Genomic DNA, 15,656 nt, shown 5'->3' on the forward strand with positions numbered 1-15,656 from the left:
TCATAGCTCTTGGCATTATTGGGAGGTGGTGGAAACTGTAGGTATTGGGGCTTAGATGAAGGAAGTGGGTCACTGGGAGCATGCCCTGGTAGGATTTCTCTCGTTCCCCTCCTTTTCTCTTTCTGCTTCATCACTGCCATGAGCTGAGCAGTTTTCTCCCACCACTTTCTTCTGCCATGATGTTCTGCCTTGGAGCCAGCTGACCATGGACTGACACCTCTGACGCTGTGAGCCAAAATAAATCTTTCCTTCTCTATGTTGATTTCCTCAGGCATTTACCACAGCAATGAAAAGCAGACTAACACGGATAGTTCATAAATAGCTATTGAATTTCGAATGAATTAATAAAATTATAGTTCTTAAAAATCCAGAGAAAGCTGTTATTATTGTTGAACATTCAGAGAATATTTGTTGATTATTCAGTAATTAGATCCTAGAGTTTCTTTAAAAATCCAGGTCAAATCTCATCTTCTGTTGATAATTTCTATCTACACAAATCTTTCCTAGCACTTCTAATTATTTTATAAGCTACTCACAATACTTTAATTTCCTTCATGACGCAGCAAAATTTTGAAAACTATATTGTAGGATAGATTTTTTTTTTTTCTATGAGTGGTTCTGTACTTTGGATTTTCAATGTCCCCCAAAGGCCTACGTGTTAAGGGCTTGTCCCAACCCATGCCACTATTAATGAACTTTTAAGAGGTGGGGTTTTGCAGGAGGTGGTTAGGACATTGGGGACATGCCCTTAGAGTGAATCTGGGCACTGCAATCTCTTCCTCCCTCTGTCTTTCATTTCCTGGTCGTAAGGTGAGTAGTTGTGCTCCACCATGCACTCCTGCCTTGCTGTATGATCTCACTTACAGGCCCAAAAGCAATTGGACCAAAGCTGTGGGCCAAAACAAACCTTGCCTCTTTTCAAGTTTATTTTCTTAGATATTTTGTTTAACAGAAATCTGACTAATATAAGTGGGTTGTATAAAAAGGCTTCACTGGGCAAATATTATTGCCACAGATTACTCATATCTAAAAATGAATTTTACCAAGATTCAAAGACTCTTCAGATAACTTGAATCACTCAAACCAAATTTTCACGACCTTCTATGACTTAAGCATGGAGAATTAACTTCTATTTATCTCATGCTTGAGATGAATTATTAAGATTCAATATAATTTATTACCAAAGAAGCTTTTCCATAACTGTAAGAAAACACCATTTCTTTTACCAGTGAAACATGCATCAGATTATGATTTTAATACATTTCTACTTTATTTATAAGCTATATTACATTGGCTAAATTAGTTGCATTATGTATGTCTTGGTTTCTTCATCTGTAGATAGCAGATAATATCATTGACCTCCCAGAGTTGTTGAGAAGATTAAATATATACCTATGTATATATCTACCTACATATGGTGGCACATGCTTGTAATCCCAGTTACTTGGAAGGTTGAGAGATAAGAGGATTGCAGGTTCATGGCCATCCTCAGCAACTTAATGAAGCCCTCTGCAACTTAGTGAGACCCTGTTTCAAAATAAATAATAATAAAATAAGGCTGCGAGTATAGCCCAGAGGTAGAATGCCCCTGGGTTCCATCCCTAGTACAATACATACAAACATGCAAACAAAACAAACCAAAATAAAACAGCCCCCCAAAAAGTCAACCCACCCCCAAAAAAACACTTAGAATTTTTTTAAAAAGAAGATACTACATTATTGCTAGCTATGAACACTTTTTTTTTGTTTTTTTGTTACTGAGGACTGAATCCAGGGTCATTCTACCTTCAAGCTACACCTACACTCCTATTTTATTTTTTGTGGTACTAGGCACTAACCCCAGGGAATTTTACCTTTGAGCTCCACCCCTTCCTTTTATTTTATTTTTAAAATTTGAAACAGCATCTTACTAAGTTGTGGAGGGACTTGCTAAGTTGCTGACTGTGAACTTACAGTCCTTCTATTTTAGCTTCCTGAGTACTACTGGGATAACAAGTGTGCCCCACTACGCCTGAGTCTTATTTTATTTTCTGAAAGAAGGTCTTGGCTAAGTCACTGAGAGCCTCACTAAGCCCCGAGACTGGCTTCTAACCTGAGATACTCTTGTCTTGGGCTCCCAAATACTGGGATTACAGATGTGTGACATCATGCCCAGATCAATATTATTTTTAATACAGTCATGTGCCACTCAATGATGTTTCAGTCATCAACACACTGTATATATGAGAGACATAGCTTCTTCAGTTTATGCAAGTACATCCTTTGGTGTTTTTACAACAAAATCACCTAATGATGCATCTCTCAGAATGTATCACTAAACAGTTGTGACCTGAGTTAAAGACTGTGATCTAAATTAAAAAGTAATGGTGTATTTTTAAGAAATACCTTTTTTTTTTGGTGGTGCAGGGGATCAAACCCAGTGGTATTCTACCTCCGAGCCATACCCCCAGCCCGATTTTTTATTCTTTCTTTCTTTATTTTTTTTTTTGTGGTACTGGGGATGGAACCCAGGGGCATTCTGTCTCTTAGTTACACACCCAGCCCTGTTTTTGAAACAGGGTCTCACCGAGTTGCAAAGGTCCTCACTAAGTAGCAGAGGCTGGCCTTGAACCATGATACTCCAGTCTCAGCCTTCTGAATGCTGGATTACAAGTGTGCACCACCATGCTTGGTTTTATTCTTTATTTTGAAACAGGGTCTCACTAAGTTGTGGAGGGCCTAAGTACCTGAGGCTGGCTGCGAACCTGGATCCTCCTGTCTCAGCCTCCCAAATGCTGGTATTACAAGCATGGGCCACCACACCCAGCTAGAAATCATTGTTTTTAATTAGACAAAGGGAGTTGATTTAACTCTCAAGGCTCTTTTAGAATGGTAGCATCTTTATCCTTGCAAGGTAACTGGAAAATGTACCTTGAGAGATTCTAGCACACAGCACGTAAAGGGTAAGCCTGTGGGTTTCCAATGGGGTGTCTGTGCCTCCTTCTGAGACCACTCTAGGGTGTGTGGAGTGGGGAGGAGCATGGAAACCTAGTGAGTAGGTTCACTACCTCCTCAACCCCACTCCGTTTGCTCCCCATTGTAGTTCTGGAATATCGACTTCTCCTGGTTTGACATGTTAGGCTTTTATGTAAGATTCCAGATTCATGTCTTCAGAAAACGGATGAGAGTTGGAACACATTATGATTTAGGGCACTGAAGTGAAATGCTTAGGGACTGGGGCCAAGGAGAGCAATTCAGATCCGGGCCTGGTCTCAGAGTGGCCTAGAGGGGCACAGCCTTTAGGGCGCCACAGTCTTGTTCCCTCAGCTCTGACCTGCGAGACTTTCCTGTGCTCTCCACTCACCTCCGAACCCTCCACTGTTCCTTGTAAACCAGTGTCCAGCATTCCACATACGCACTGCCTGCACCCACTGTGTGCTGTGTTGAGAGATGGGATGTTGGCTACCCATCGCATCCTCTGCCCAACAAGCTGCTGTCAAAATACCCAGTCATGCTGATGACCAACCTCAGGCCAACCGGTTAGTACAGAAAGCAGAGAATATGCCATCCTTTTCCTGGTCCTATATTTTTATTACATTTTTTACCTGTCTCCCTGTGTGGTTGTCTCTTGTCTCCTCATTCTCTCTTGTCTCCTCATTCTCTTGTCTTTTCCTTTCTTCCCACTTATCCATTGTCTCTCCCACTTTATTCATTGTCTTTCCCCCTTTCTTTCTATTAAATGGCTTATTATTTTCACATGGTTTAGCTAAGAAACATAATATTTTCATTAAATATATTACTAGCATGAATAGTTTCCATGAAATAAAACTGATGTCTTAAATTATCCAGATCAAAATTTGTAATTGACTAGAAATTAAAGAATAAGATCTTCACAGTGTTTAGATCTGAAATAATCTTGTCTGAACTACAAAAAATTATAAGAATAGGAAGAAATCAGTAGAAGCTAAGATGATAAAAACTTATTGATGAATGAAAGCGTAATACTAAAATTTAAAGTAGCTAATTCAACTAAATGATCTTGTAAGACCCCCGCCGAGGGGAGACCCTCAATCAACCTTGGGATAAGCGACGTCAAGTACCACGAGAGACTACGTCCTTGATGCAATGAGCAAAAAGGTTTATTAAGGAGCCAGTGCACTGGGGCCGACTCGTATAGGAGTTCGGCCCCAAGCCACTGAAACTGAGGGTATTTATAGGGAAAAGACCACTAGTTAGGGGGGGTTTGGGCTAGATTGCATGCGTTTACAGAAAATTACAGAATCATTTGAAAAGTACATTCTGTAGTCAAGTGTTAGATAAAATACCAGGTGTAGTCAGTAAGCTCCCGGGTCAAGGCGCTCTGACCCAGACAGCATAGATAAGATGGGGTGGGCTTATCGCATATTTTACATTCCTAAGCTCTAAGCTGCAGTAAAATATACTTATCTTTTTAACTATTAGCTGGCTGCTAGGGGCTTATGATTTTTTTTTTTCTAAATGGAGCCTTTCAATCTCAATTATGAAATAAAATTGAAAAGAAAAAGCTGAATCCTGATAAAGTGTCTGGATTATTAACATCAAGGCCAAAATTTCATTAGAAACAAAAATAGTAGGATCAAAATGTGAAATTGAAATGTCCAGTAGATTTTATTTGCAATTTGATTTTTTTTGGGGGTACTGAGAATTGAACCCAGGGGCATTCTACCTTCAAGCTATACCCCCAGCTCAGTTTTACTTTTATTTCAAAACAGAGTCTCACTTAGTTACTGAGGTTTGCCTTGAACCTACTATTCTCTTATCCTAGCCTCTGAAGTACTGGGATTTCAGGCATGCACCATCATGCCCAGTACAATCTGATTTTTTTGCTCTCATTTTATCTCATAGAAATTTCTTTGTCATTATTCATCTATAACATTTTCAGTGGCTGTATGGTATTCTACTTTTTGCAAACATAAGAGTTTTATTAATCAGCCTACTTTTATTATATATTAGTATTATTTTAAACACTTTTCTATTACATCTCTGTAAAAACTACCTTTTTAAAAGGTCAGTGGCAAAATCTCCAAAAAAAGGAATGTTTCTCTTTTGTATGGGTTTAGAAGGAGATAATGTCTGAAAAACCGTTAAAAATAAGAGACTCTGTGTCTTTCTTATTTCATCCAAGGTCCGGTTATCTGGCCTTAAGGCTATTTATTAAATATGAACCTTTTGGATCAAATTAAATCTTTTCTTTAGCTTCAGTGTTGCACGAAATGGTGACAAAATATGAGACACTGTCTGATCTTGCCTTTTAGAATAAGCAAACCCAAAATACCTCAACTCAAATAGCTCAAAACAGCATGAAAGGATTGAAATGTCATAGACGAGCTGCTAGGATTTGATCAGTGGGAATTTATTTGACCTGTGCTTATTCCTATGCTATTTATAGTCAAAGGCAAATATAATTTTAGGTCTTCTTTCAAAACCACAAGCAGAACCAAATGTCGTTTCTGTAAGAGGCTAGAAGAAACGGGATGGGAATGAACTGATTTCATAGTCCTGGCATAGCACAGTGAGTGCAATTCAAGAATAGTTATTTTTTAAAATTTTCTTATTGGTGCATTGTGGTCATACAAAGAAAAATTAGTAAGTGAATAAATAAATTGATTAGTGAAAAAGAAATATTAAATTCAAACTTGAGATAAGCATGATATTGAATAAGTCCAACACCCACTACCAAGTACAACCAGTTCAGGTGTTGAACGTGAATTCTTGCCAAATGAATAAAGAAACAAATACAGTGTTCTTCTGTTGTGAACATCATTGGGCATTTAAAAATACCCCAGATCAATGTGGTGATGTTTTAGCCTGGTTACACTCAGTGGCCAGCGGCGTAGACAGTGGCTTGTGGTATCACTTGTAACGGCAATGCAACGAAAGAATTCTGTGAGGGAGTTAGTTTACCTTTCAGAAATAACATACTGTGTAGCTGGGCGTGGTGGCGCACGCTTGTAATCCCCGCACTTGGGAGGCGGAGACAGGAGGATCGCGCAGGTTCGAAGCTAGCTGCGTTGGCTTAAGAGACCCTGTTTCCAAATTAAAAAGTATAAAAATAGGTCTGGGAGTGTAGCCCGGAAGTAGAAGGGCTTCCAGGAACCCCAGTACCACCAAAAAAGAAAAAAAGAAATAGCATACTGTGTAAAGTATCTGCTATGTGCCAAGCACTCTCCCATTTCATAGAGAAGAAATAGAAGCTAGGAAGTTAAGAAACAAAAGAAGAAAAACTCTCCAGGCTGCACAGACAATAGACTTAGTACATCTTCCCCACTTCTGTATGATCCCCAAGCCCAGAAACTCCTTTCTACCTACTTTCTCTTTTTTAAAAAATTATATTCAAATAATGCATATGAAAATTACATGTACTCCTACTACCCAGAAATAGTTGCTGGTATTTTCTAGAATTCCAGAAATCATACCCATTTTTCAAAGAAAGGTATTTGGGATTGTACTTTTTGTTCTATTTTCTTTCTTTTCCCCTTAGTGCTATATAGGAACATTTCCTCATAATATAAGGGTTTTTTAAAATTTTTTTTTAATTTTATTTTTTAGCATACATTTGAGTGACAACTGCCATTCCCTTTATCTCCAAGTAAATAATAAAGTTTTTAAGGGCAGGGAGGTACTTTAGAAAAGTATAACTGCTACAGTGTTTGTACCCAATAGTGTTATATTGACTATAAAATAGTGGTATTATTACTATAGCTGAATTATGTAGTGTAGCTGTGGGTAAGTCTCCCGCATGTTCCAAGTGCAAAAAGCTACAACCCATCCCCCTTGAATGATTGCGTGACTTCTACATTTCTGTTAGATTTTTTAATTGAAAAAGAAGACTATCTTTTTTTTCCCAATTTCCTGTTGAAGTTTTATTCTGAGACAATGCATGTACATACCATATCTGTTTTTTTTTTTTAGCCATATTTGACTTTTTATTTTAAAACAGGGTCTTGCCAAGTTACCAGACACTGAATTCAAACCTGAGATGTCTCAGCCTCCCAGTTTCTGGGATTACAGGAGTGTGTCACTGCACCTGGCGAGGTTAACTTTTTTTTGACATAATATTCAGTAACTCAACTGTATATATTAATTTTCCTAGTTTTTTTGAATTTTCTGTTTACGTGGTCATATTGTGAATAATGACAGCTACATTTCATCTTTTTTATTCTTAAAGTTTCATTTGTTGTTATTTTCATATTTTATTGGCTAAGACATTTAATTCAGTGTTGATTAAAAGTAGTAAGAGTCATCATTGTTTTGTACCTGGTTTTCACCAGGAAAGCTCCTCCCTCCCTCCCTCCCTCCCTCTCTCCTCTTCCTCTTCTTCCTCTTCCTCCTCCTTCTTTCTTTCCCTCCCTCCCTTCCTCCCTTTCTCTTTCTTTTTCTTTTGAGATGGGCTCACTGTGTTGCCCAGGCTGGTCTGGAGTTTGTGATCCTCCAGCCTCAGTCTCCAAAGTAGCTGGGATTATAGGCACCAGGGCGCCTGGCCGGAAAGCTTTTATTATTGCCTCATTAACTGAGAATTCTTTTTTTTTTTTTTTTTTTGGTGGTACTGGGGTTCCTGGAAGCCCTTCTACCTCCGGGCTACACTCCCAGACCTATTTTTACATTTTCATTTGGAAACAGGGTCTCCTAAGCCAGCGCGCACGGCTGGCTTCGAACCTGCGCGATCCTCCTGTCTCCGCCTCCCAAGCGCGGGGATTACAAGCGTGCGCCACCACGCCCGGCGTTAACTGAGAATTCTTAAATCCTTGGTTTGCAGTTTTCAGCCCTTATCCCTTAAGTATTTCTTCTGTACATCTTTTATCTCCCTCACGAATCCTGTTATGTACATTAGAGCTTCTCACTATACCAGCCATATCTCTCTACATCCTTTTATGTCTCATTTTGTTATATTTTTTGATCTTCCTCCAAATTCACTATTTTTTCTATTTATCTACTCTTTCCCTAAACTCATCTGTTACATTCTTAACTTCTCATGCTCTGTTTTTTCAATTAAGTTGATAGAGCTTCCACATGGCATGTTAATAGTTTACAGTTTTCTGCCCAAATTCTCAAGCTTGGCTTTTATCCCCACCAACATAGTTTAACACTCTTTGTTGAAGTCTGCACATGGCAATACATTGAAGTCACTGTTCCTTGGTTTCCATTGTCTCTTTTTTCTGCTCTTTTTAATTTATGTCATGTTTATAATTTCTCATGCCTGGTTATGTTTGGTTATAATTAGGACAGTGTGCATAATTGGTTATAGAAATAAATTGAAGTCTAAAATGATGTTGCCTTCCTCTAACGAGAGCTGACGGTTGCCTCCCTTGGGCTCTGCTGGGCCGGCAGTGTGGGTAAATAGCAGGCCTGAGGGTGGAGTGAAGGGGAACTGTAATCCTTGAAAGATCAATCTATTTCTGGTTCTTTTTTTTTTTTTTTTTTTTTTTTTTACGGTATTAGGGATGGAACCCAGGGGCATTTTACCTCTAAACAACACCCCCAGCCCTATTTTTTATTCTTTATTTTAAAACAGGGTCTCACTGAGTTGCAAAGGGCCTCACTAAGTAGCTGAAGCTGGCTTTGAACCTGTGCAATCCTTCTGTCTCAGCCTCCCAAATGCTGGGATTACAAGCGTGCACCACCACGCCTGGATCTTGGTTCATTCTTAAATTGACCTTTTTCAGTGTCCCACTAGAAAGCAAGGGCTCACTGGCTTCTCCTGGGTGAAACTCAGCCCCAAACTTGGTCTCCTTAAGCCTTGGCAGATTGTTGCAAGCACTCTGTTTCAGCAGCATCTGAGCCACTGTCTCCAGGATTAACACAAAGTCCCTGAAGAAAAGTAGTCCTGCTGGGCGTGGTGGCGCATGTTTGTAATCCCACCATTCCGGAGGTGGAGACCGGAAGATCCTTGGTTCGAGGACAGCCTCAGCTACTTAGTGAGTCCCTTTGCTACTCAGTGAGACCCTGTTTTAAAAATAAAAAAATGAGTCGGGCGTGGTGGCACACGCATGTGGAGGATCACGGTTCACGGACAGCCTCAGCTACTTAGGCCCTCTGCAACTCAGTGAGACCCAGTTTCAAAATAAAGAATAAAAAAAGCCGGGCGTGGTGGTGCACGCTTGTAATCCCCGCGCTTGGGAGGCAGAGACAGGAGGATCGCATTGGTTGAATGCCAGCCTCCCTGGCTTAAGAGACCCTGTTTCCAAATAAAAATATAAAATAGGTCTGGGAGTGTAGCCCGGAGAAGTGTTTCCAGGAACCCCAGTACCACACACACACACACACACACACACAAGAATAAAAACATAGGGCAGGAGTGTAGCTCGGAGGTCGAATGCCCCTGGTTTCCATCACCAGACCCACAAAAAATAAAAAATAAATTTAAAAAAATTTAAAATGGACTAAAAAGTAGGGCTAGGGGTATAGCTCAGAGGTATAATGCCCCTGGGTTCCATCCCCAGTATCACAAAAATAAATAAATACAAAATAAAAAAAAGTAGCCCTGGATGCGGTCAAGGGCTTCAGCTGCCTCCTGGGGTTTTGTCCTTTATTATCCTGTTGGTTCCTCAATAAATTTAAGTAGAATCTTTTATATATTACAAGCAGTCTTCTATGTAGCCTGTGATTATTGGAATTGGAATTTTCTGTGTTCCTTACTTTTGATGTGTGTGTGTGTGGGGGGGGGGTTCTGGGGATGGAACCCAGGGGCATTCACCTCCAAGCTACACTGCCAGCCCTATTTTTTATTTTTGAAACAGAATCTCACTGAGTTGCAAAGGGCCTCACTTAGTAGCTGAGGCTGTCTGTAAACCTTGATCCTCCTGTCTCAGTCTCTCAAATGCTGAGAGTACATGCCTGCGCCACCACACCTGGCATTGACTTTTACATATATATTTGTGTGGCACTGGAGATTAAACCCAGAGGCACTAGGTGGCTGAGAGTCTCATTACTTGCTGACACTCACCTTGAACCTGTGATCCTCCTGTTTCAGCTTCTCAAGTATTGGGATTATAGGTATGCACCACCACCCCTGGCTCATTTTTTATTTTTTACTTTTTTTCTCTCTCTGTGCTCTCTGAGGGAGTATTTTGAAATACACCCATATTCCTGCATGTTTTAAAGCACTGCAAAGTAAGTTGCCTTAGATATTTAAAGCCTCAAGTATTTAAAGTGAACAAAATGATGGGGGTTTGTTGGAGAAATTGACTGGACCTGCTTGAGGCGTACCAAAATACAGCTGGAAAAACTAGAAATGAGTGTTGAAAATAGGCTGTTAAGGAGAAAAGAATACTGTCAGATTTGACTTTCCTGTATCATAAAACATTTTGTTCTTTTTAAATTGCAAAATAAGTACACCAGTGTTGGTTTTTTTTTTTTTTTCATTTGATTGGTACTCCTTAGTAACTTAAAACAACAAACCATAGAATGTCGATGGAGAAAAAGAAAACATTTACTAAAGAACAAGTTTGTACTTCATATTTCCTTTGGATTTTTAAAAATAACAGCAGGTAGAGAAAAAATATTCATAAAACTTCTTTGGCAGTTCCCTTAAATTTTTTTTTTATCAGATATACAACTGTAGAGAGAATTTATACCAAACAGAAAGAAATTCTACTAGATGAGGGACACATTAAAGATAAAACCAAATACTATCTAGCAAAAATAATTGACTGCTTCCTTAGGGCTAGGAATACATTTCTGTGTTCAGTTATAAACAATGAATATGGAGGAGGCTTTATCAGATACCATTCACAATGCAGTAGCCATAGTAATATTTTAATACAACACAATTCAAATCAGCCTTGCAGTGGTTACCAATTGCAGTTAGAAGGAAATGCCCAATTATCTTGAGACTTCTAAGAAGCTGCATAGCCTGTCTGATCCGACCTCCGCTCTCCCTCTCCTTCATGAGACTCCAGCACTGCCTGCCCTTCCTTGTATCCTTGAATACACAAAATTATTTCTACAAGTTTTTCTCTTGTAGCTCCCTTTGCCCCAGGTTTGCTCTGGCCTGGCTTCATTTTTCCCATTCAGGTTCCAATCAGAACTAATTTCACAAACAGTCTAACTTAACCACTCCTCATTTCTGCTATCCCTAATTCAACTCTATTAAATCAGCTCATCCGAGATTCTTCACAGTGCAGATCATTATCCGAAGTTATCCCGACCCTTTATTTGTTCACTTACTTATGCTCTTTCCTTTTCAGAATACAGGAATTTTTTCATTTTTTCAATGTCTAGAACTGACTGTCACACAGTTGTTCCTGAACATGATGCTGGATGAGACCTTCAACATGATATTTGAAAGGCTGTGGCAAAATATATCAGCTATTTTAATAGAGAATTCCATTGCCTAGATCAGCAAAGTTTCTGTTGGGGAAATCTGTTAGAGTGAGATTCTCAGGGGAGAGGTAATTCTGGTCTAATGGGTGTCAAATGTCTAATTTGCAATGAAGACCAATCCTCAGTGTTCAGATTTTCCTAGAAGAAATACACACACACACACACACACACACACACACACACACGTGCTCACAAACACACTTATTGATATGGCCAATGAGATCATTCATATTCTCTGAAAAAGAAATGTTGAAGCAATTCTCATATATATAAAAAATTGTCTATACAGCATTTGTCCTCGGTGAAGCTCTTGGTGTGTATTTTTGATTTATTTTAAATAGCAGTTTTTCTATTTAAATAGGTGAAAATGCATCTTCTATGCCTCACTTGCCAGTACTGCACATACACACAAACATACTTTCAAAGGACTGGGATGATACTCAGAGGAGAAAAATAACAGGTCCCAAGACTGTAATGAAATTCCCAGTTACCATGGCTACCTTTAATTAAAATCTATATGCATGGGAGCTCTTAAATCTAGCTCAAAGCGTGTAATGATGTTCACGTAGCAGAGCATTTGGATTAATAATTAAATCCAGTTATGATTTCAATATTGCGACGAAAATCTACTATTTCTTTTGAGTAAAGATACAGCCTTCCCCTGTGGTGGATGACTTTCTGTGAGGACCTCCGAGGTTTCCAGGTCTTGGTGTAAACATCTTGTATGATTCCCAACCCTCGCCTGTGGGCAGGCTTGTGGATGTGATAGGTTTCACTCCTGTGAACTGGTTATGTTCTATAGTAAAGGTGAAGGGACTTTGCAAATGGAAGGTAGTTCCCACACTGGTTGACCTTCAGCTACTCAGGAAAGCAGATTACCCTGGGTAGGCCTGGTTTAATCAGAAGGGCAGCTTGGCCTGCAGGATCTCATAATGTAAACATGGCCCAGTTCCACAGCAAACATTTCAAGGGTATGGTTCATAGACACATTCAATCATTTTAATTTCACTATAGGCACATAGTATTAGGGAATCCTTCCACATCCATGAAGAATTCATTACAATTTAGTAATTCCTCCCTAATTTTGCTTTTCTCAATTTGCATTTTTTAATACAGTATTATCTAAAGCCAGTTCCCTGGGGTTATTTATATCACTTGAAATCTACCAGTGTCCTTTACACACCACAAGGTCTCGGGAAACCTGCTTTGATAACAAGGTGACATGACCTCACAGGCCCAGAGCCTGTGAAGTAGTAAAATAGACCATAATCAATTAGGCTGAAGATAATGATGAATATTTATGGACTGGTAAATATTGTGAAGGCAAGCTAATACATTAAAACTGTCAGGCTAATACATTCATGCATTTGTGTGAGAGGCAGCGGGAGGTGGATACAGTGCTAACTATTAGGATATGTTATGTTCGAAAGGAACATTAATTCTCTTGTTTCTGGTTTAAAAGCAAACTATCCACACTTCATGCTGAGATTCCATCCCATGCTCCACAACACTCAAATTCATTAAGGACTTTATTGCTTCCTATTCATCCCTTTCCCCGTCCAGGGGTTCACGCCACAGCCACTTCCCAGTTGTTTGTATCTTGAAGAAGGCGCTTATTTCCCTCGGTTGCATGTGTTTTCTTTGTTGGTTCCTAATTATTTTCCTGCATTCACCTAAGCTGTTAGCAAAGTAGCTCCAAGAACAGATGTAATGAGAGTGACAGATTTTGACTTTCATATAAAATTATAAACCTGTGTCCATGGAAACAAGAGGAAAAGCAAAATCTGAGATTCCCTTCCTTGTTACCTCGCCATGTGACACAATGAAAAAAATAACCGCAGTGGTAACAGCACAATTATATGTCGCAGCAAATCCAGTATTCCAGGAGTCAGGAAGGTGCAATCCCTCAACCTATGGATTTTTGCCTATATTAGAGAGGGGAGTACTTTATACTGTAGAAAACATGTCTTAGCCACGGTAAATCTTAGTGTGTGCTTCTAATCTACCATAACCTGAGGGCAATCGAGTGTTCGGTTTTAATAAATATTTGTTTGGATAGAATTACACAACAGCTATAAGATAAGAAGCAGGCAGCTATTTGTCAATATTTTTGTGTCAGAACTAGCTACCATAACAGAAGCATAGCCCAGATGGATGAAATGACAGGAACCTATTTTCTCACAATTTTGGAGGTTGGAAGTCTAAGACCAAGGTGCTGCCAAGCTGGGCTTAATTCTCAGTCCTCTTGTGAGTAGCTGCTTTCTGCTGTTCTGTTCACATGACCTCTTTGTGTACTATAGAGAGGATAGGAGAGGAAAGGAGGAGAGAAGAGAAGAGGAGAGAAGAGAAGAGGAGAGGAGAGGAAGAACAAGAACAAGAACACACATAGGAGCAAGCTGTCTGGTGTCTTTACTTGTAAGGGCACTATCCCCATCATGGAAGACCCACCTTCATGACTGATCTGGCCCTAATGATCTCCTCTCACCATAAGTATATCCCTTCCACCCCAGAGTAACTACAAATATCATCATCGCATTTAGAGTTAATTCTTCAACTTATGAATTTGGGGGGCACATGTAGTTCATCCTACTTTCTCATTTATATATTTGTACTTTGCTGTGAAGGCTTGCCATTGTCTTTTTCATGGAAATTACTGTGGGGGGCAGAGCTGATGAAGAGGCTCAGTCACTTTTAGAATCCACTCATGTGCCCACACTGTTCTTTGTTTTTTTTTTTTTTTGTTGTTGTTTGTTTCTTGTTTTGGTATTAGAGATTGATCCCAGGATCATTCTACTTCCAAACCACATTCCCAGCCCCATTTCATTTTTTATTGTGAAACAGGGCCTCACTAAGTTCCTGAAGGTCTCACTAAGTTGCTGCAGCTATCCTTGAACCTGTGATCATCCTGTTTCAGCATGCAGCACTGTACCATGTGGAAGGGTCCATACCTTCGATGGCTGCTTCCAGCCAATAGTGGTACATCAGTGGGATGGGGTGCATGATCCCACTGATTGGGTGCATGCCTAAGCACATCCTGGTGTCTGCTTCCCTGAGGATCTCAAGTGGTACAACTGCCTTTTTCTGAAAAGGAGGTAAAATGATTTACATAGGAACCAGCAATATACCGAGACAGTTAAAATAGAAATGGAAAAATTAGGAAATGAAAAAGTAAAGAAAGCAAAATAGAGCCCCAACGTGGTTAATTTACAAAAAGAATATTGTGTATGGGCCACATATCTGGCTTCAAGAAAAGAAAAGATTATGTCTACAAGTGCAAACTGGAAATAGTATGATGAATTAGGGTTTGGAGTTTAGAATAGTAACTAACTACCTAAGGACCCAGAAGGTGTTGGGAAAAGTTTCTTAATGCCAAAGAAATTTTGACTACATTTTGATTATGTGTCTTAGTGACTTATAGGAGTAGTATAGATATAACCAGTTCATAAAACTTATAAAAATCAATTTCATTTGGCTCTGGATATATTATTCATATATAATGTACAATATATTAATAGTAAACTTTAAAATATATTTTAGGTTAATATTAGTATTAGTTGGCATATACCCTGATTTTTAGTACATGTGACAGTTGGAAGAGATTCATGATGTAATTAAAAATTTCTTATGGGTCATGAATGTTTAAGCCTCATGATATTTATTCATTAAGTGTATGTTGTGTGCTATCTGGCCTATTGTGTTCCGTTGATTCTTCATATAAATCAAAGTCGCCTGTGTCATTTCCATTCAATTTCCCACTGAAATTTGTATTCGGATAATAGTAAGTTACATTGGACAGTCTTAAATTTAGTGTTACAAATTAATTTTACTTACAGGTGACTGTTTTTTATTGTTTGTTGTGGAAAGGTAAGTTTCTGTCAGAGAAGTAGCTGGGGTTACAGTCAAATTAAGTGGGGCCCAAGTCAACTGCAGTTTTGTGGTAAAAGGTGTAACTGGACACTGGGGTATGTTAATCCACCCGCAGAATTCTGAGTGGAGGGAATAACAATGCATTACTGGTATAGTGCAGAGGCTGAACACTAGTGGCTAAGTGCAGGATCTGGAGCTAGTGTGTGCATCATCTTATGATGCTGACTTTTATCCACCATCTATTATTCTTTCAACTCTTTTCAGAAAAGCATGGTTTGGGGAACTCTAGCCAGTTTCTTTGGGTCAGAAGGCAATCAGACTCAATCTGTAGTTATTACTGTTCTTTCCCCAATCCTTCTTAAACACAGAGCTATGCTGAGATCTCTCTTCATCGTATATCTCATTAAGAAGCATTAGCTCAGCCGGCTGTGGTGGCACATGCATTTGGG

Source organism: Muscardinus avellanarius (assembly GCF_963383645.1).
Source record: "Muscardinus avellanarius genome assembly, chromosome: 11".
In the NCBI taxonomy this organism is placed as follows: Eukaryota; Metazoa; Chordata; class Mammalia; order Rodentia; family Gliridae; genus Muscardinus; species Muscardinus avellanarius.